A 5,194-nucleotide genomic window follows, 5' to 3' on the forward strand; every position below is an offset into this window, starting at 1 on the left:
GCCCCAGGGGCATGTCTAGGGTGGCCCCAACAGAAAAGCCCAACACCAGGGCTGGTGGGGGCTGCGTAGTGAGGACTTGGATGAGGACATGGGGGCAGCAGCAGTGCTGTGGAGGCTCATGAGGAGCACTAAGGACCTGCCCTAGTGCAAGAGCAGCAGGAGAACTGCAGAGGCGTCTGAAGACTTCATCCATGAAGACCCGACCTGGGCTGTCCACATGGTGGCCATGGGGTCATTGGAGGCCCTATGGGGACAGAGCTGGACCAGTCTGAGAAGTTGGAGGCTCACAGCTTTCTGGATAGGAGAGCAGAGGATAGACTCCAATCCACTGGAGGCTTGCTTGACTCTCCTGGCAGCTAGGGAGATTTCTGTACTGGTCTCCCCCTCCTTTCCAAATCAAGCTCACCGAAATCACAATTTTATTTTTATGGGCCTGGTATGTAATGTACATTAGGTAAATATTTGTTAAAAGGGTGAAGCTACGCACTAGAATTTAAGTTCCATGTGGCTAGAGGCTGTTCTGTTCACTTGCTGAATCCCCAGCACCTAGAACAGGACTGGCAACAACAGGTGTTCAGAAATTATGTATTTAATATATTTAATTATAGAATTATAAGTAATTACAGTTATGGCTCAAAGAGGATCACTCTTTCTCCCAAGGTCACAGCACCTTAGAGGATAGATGGAATAGATGAGCAAACCTTCCCAGTTCTGAGCTGGTCGCTTTCCTGGGCTGCGGTGCCCCCGCTGGAGAAGAGCTGAACTGCCCTGAGCACACGTTGATTCCCCGACCTGTTCCGACGGGGAGATCTGCAGGGCTGTTCCCGCTGAATTATGACCAAGGACTCTGGATGGAGGCGCTGAGGGTCAGAGGTGGGTTGGCAGCACAGTCCTTGCTTGCGCCTGTGCAGGTGGCCTAAACCAGAACCTAGGTAGCACTTTGCACATACAGACACTCAAAATGCTAGTGACTGAGGAGCGTGCGTGAGAGGTCAGGGCTGAAGTTGGGGGTGGAATCCTAAAATTAGGAGGGAGCACCCAGAAGACTGAGCGAGCGTGGAGAAGAACATAAAGCCCCAGGACTGAGCTGTGGGAGGTAGGCGCATTCCGAGGGCAGACAGAAATCACAGAGGTAGATGGTAAGCCAGGACAGTCGAGTCACAGAAGCTTTGAAAGGAAAGTGTTAGATGTAGGAGGTTCTCGGGAGAGGAGGCTGAGGACTAGCAAAGTCTGCTGAACTTGGCTGAAAGGAGAAGGAGGTATGGGGTCCAACAGCAAGAGCTTCACGGGCTTGGTTCAAATCTCCACTCAGCCATTTGACCAGCTAAGAGTGACTTATGCTGAGCCAGAGACTTACCTCTTAGGGCTTCAGCTTCCTTATTCACAAGTGGATGATACCTACTGTTGGGGCCGTAAGTGTTTTGTGTGTGTGTGTGTGTGAGGCAGATCAGCCGTGAGCTAACATCCATGCTAATCCTCCTCTTTTTGCTGAGGAAGACCGGTTCTGAGCTAACATCTGTTGCCAATCCTCCTCCTTTTTTTCCCTAAAGCCCCAGTAGATAGTTGTACGTCATAGATGCACATCCTTCTAGTTGCTGTATGTGGGACGTGGCCTCAGCATGGCTGGAGAAGCGGTGCGTGGTGCGCGCCCGGGGTCCGAACCTGGGCCGCCAGTAGCGGAGCTCGCGCACTTAACCGCTAAGCCACGGGGCCAGCCCCAGCCATAAGTGTTTTGCCCAGTGCCTGAAACAAGGGATGCACTAAATAAATGTTGTGATTTTTATGTTGGTGGCGGTATTGTTACTGCAACTGGTGACCTTTAAGAAGAAAATATCAGTTCAGTAGGGGGAAGGGAAGGGAAGGGGAAGAAGATGGGAACCAGATTGCAGGAAGTTAAGGGGAGCCAAGGAAACGGTGGGTGTAGATCACTTTGCTGAGGAATTTGGTAGTGAAAGGAAGTTGAGAAATCCAGTGGTTGGGCAGCAGGAGAGCCAGTAGTTTCCTTAAGAGAGAAAAGGAAAGTGAATGCTCACAAGCAAAAGGGAGGGAACCCGTCGAGATGGAGAAACTGAAGATACCAGAGCGAGGGTGAAAGCCAGGAGAGGCCCCAGGAGTGTGCAGGGATGGCCCTCCCAGAGGAGAAGCAGAAGCCCCTCCACCCTACCCTGACGGCCAGCCCCAGTGTTCTCCGCACCCTGGCCTGCCTCTGCTCCTTTACCTGCCTTCCTCCCAGGCCCTTGAGGTCTTTCCCTCAGCCTCTTCCAGACAGTGCGGTAGAAAGCAGGCTTGCCTAGAGGTCAAGAGGCCTGAGTTCTGGTCCTGACCCAAGCCATCTGCACTTGGCTGAGACCCTGTCCTTCCTGAGCCCTTATGTCCTCCTCCACAAATGGAGTGATCATCTCCGTGATTCTGTAACCATGTCATCTCACTAAGCATTATAACACATTTCCTCTTCTGAAGTTTTTCTCCACTTTGATGAGAAGGAAGGAAAAAAACATCTCTGAGCTGAAGCTATCACTTCCTCCAGCAACTGGGACAATATTTCTGTTTCACACGTATTGCAAGCAGATCCGGTGATTCCGTTCGTACTGGCAGATCACTGCTGAGCCACCTGGTGTTTTAAATAGCATGTGCACTTTGTCCTGGCCTTCTGGAACTAAGCAAAAGAGAGGCAGGAGATTTGTGCTAGGCTGAGTGCTGCTGTTGATGAGGCACTCAATGGCTGCAGGCTTCTGAATCCTCAGAAATAACAACAATTACTGTGCACACCACAATCTGTCCTCCAAGGCAGCAAATGCATCAGCTGCTGGTTATTTTGATACTCTGGATAAAAAGCTCTTTCGAGAAAATCTAGTGCAGAAAAACATTCTTATCCTCTGCTTGTCTGCACCATTCCTTCTGCCCGCTGCCCTCTTGGCTATTTCTCATTCTTATAAATGTAGCTTGTCCAGGCCTTAAGGTCCCTCTCTCAATGACCCAGGGGAAGGAAATTTCCATTTGGGCCCTTCATGAAAGTAGAAGAGGCAAGAGAAGAGACACCTGGCTATGGTCTCGTGCCAAGGCCGTCCTGATCTGGAACCTGCTGGAAACCAATCCAATGTGCATAGTTGTCTGACAGCCACAAATGGCTCTGAACATTGTTGGACTCAGGAAGCATTTACTGACCGCGTACTGTGTACCAGGCCCCGTGCTAGGACCTGGGGAGACAGCGATAAACATGGCCAGGGACTAACAATCCACCCCCACTAGAACACGAGCTCTCTGAAAACAGCACCTCAGCCATCTCACAGGGCTTGGCACACACTGGCCTCTTGAGAACTAATCTTCGGAGTGTTTGTTTTTAACATGTTCTTATTTACTCAAGATCCTTCAAGTTCAGGGATAGAAAGAGAGCCAGTTGGGGATGGAAAGGAGCTCTTATTAAACCAATATGCGCCATCAGAACATGATCAACAATTTGGAGGGTGAAGCATCTAGACTCCTATGCCACTTACATTATTTTTACATTTCCCTCTTACATACCACATGACAAAGAACCACAAGCGCCCCAGATCCTTTTGTCCCTCTGGGTGATGCCACAAGGATACATGCAAAAGCTCTGCATTCAACAACCAAATTCTCTGTTCTAAAATTTTCAACTTCATCCCTAAATTCTTGGGCAGCTGCTATATAAGGCTTAGGGCTGGCCCTTTCAAACACGTTAATACAAGACATGATGAAAATGAATGAATTTGTCCTATTGTCAGGAAATTCCTTTGTTTAATTGACGGTGATAAATTTCCTAATGGATCATCCTGACTCTGATGCGACTTCTGCAGAAAGGGCCATTTACGGTGTCCCCAGTTGCTTGCACTCATTTCCCAAGTGTGTTCATCCACCAGTCTGTATCCGAACAACTCAGAGGCGGATGTGCCAGCACTGGGAAATAAGAGGCCACACCAGAGCTAAAACTGACTTCCAGTTCTGGGGCTTTCTTCCTCCCTCATCCTTCTCAGAGCATGCATCAATGGGGTGAACTTAGGTATGGAGACAAAAGTGAAAAGGGAAAGAAGTGGAGACCTCATACCAATCTGTGTCAAGGGAGTTGGAAGCGCCTAAGCAGGGCCTCCCCTTGCTCAAGTGCCCTCCACTGGGGGTAAAGGGCTACCCTTGGACTTATAACAGGAACCCCCGTGCCTCACTAAATCCTGGCACCTGAGGGTGACCTTCGCCTGAACTGTGCTGGCGTGGCTTCACTGTCGCAGGGAGACTCCATGCCTCTCCCTCTCTAGGTCTCTCTGCACACATCGTTCCTCCCTTGTGGCATCAGGCACAGGATGGGGGGTCAGCATGCAATTTGCTCAAGGAAGAAGTGAAGGCATCTGACTGAGCTCAGCACTGCAGGGAGTAGGGGTGTGAATTTTCAAAGCCTAGGAATCCCCCAGAACATTATTACAGTTAATGATGCACACCTGGTGAAAACTGATTTAGGGGTATGTCTGCCTTGCTAGTCTGGGGCTGGGGTGGGAAAGGGCAGGTGGTGGATCAGGCAAGCTCCCCTGTCAGGCTCTGAATACACGAAACACAACAAATCTTGGAGGGCCAGCCAGGAGATCCCGCTTCACTTAAAGTCTGCACTGTGGGGATAAAGAGGAATTTGGGTAGGGCCTTGGGTGGCACAGAAGGTTCGCTGTCCAGGTTAGTTTAGAGTCACAGACCCCTTGCAAAACTGATGAAAGCTGCAGACCCAATACCCAGAAAAATGGGCGCACCGCACAGAGCCGTACAAATTTGCCTACAGTTTCAGAGGGGTCAGGGATCCCAGGAAGCTTCCAGAATCCAGGGTCTTAAGGCCCTGAGTCTAGGTCCTGACGCCTAAGTCCTCTGTCCCTTGTCCCCACGCCAGACTCGCCCCTGCCTGGGGGTTTTCTAGCTGCTTCTGGATCTCGGAGCCGCAGCCCTCCCCCGTGTCAGAGGAGTCCCGGCACCTGTCCGGAGTGCCCCCCGACCCCCCACCCCGGGCGCTTGCTTCTCCTGGGATAACAGGAAGCCTCCGGGGCGAAAAGCTTTCTCTGCTTTTCTCTCTGCGCTGTGAGGAGGAGCCCTAGCCTGGGGCACGGAGGGTAACTCCGGGTGGACCCCCGAGATGCTGGCGGCAGGCAAAGGCGGGGCAAGGGCGGGGAGGTGAGGGAAGCTCCGGGGAACTCCGCCCACC

This window comes from Ceratotherium simum, chromosome 2 (assembly GCF_057802395.1).
Source record: "Ceratotherium simum simum isolate JZ-2026a chromosome 2, ASM5780239v1, whole genome shotgun sequence".
Taxonomy (NCBI): domain Eukaryota; kingdom Metazoa; phylum Chordata; class Mammalia; order Perissodactyla; family Rhinocerotidae; genus Ceratotherium; species Ceratotherium simum.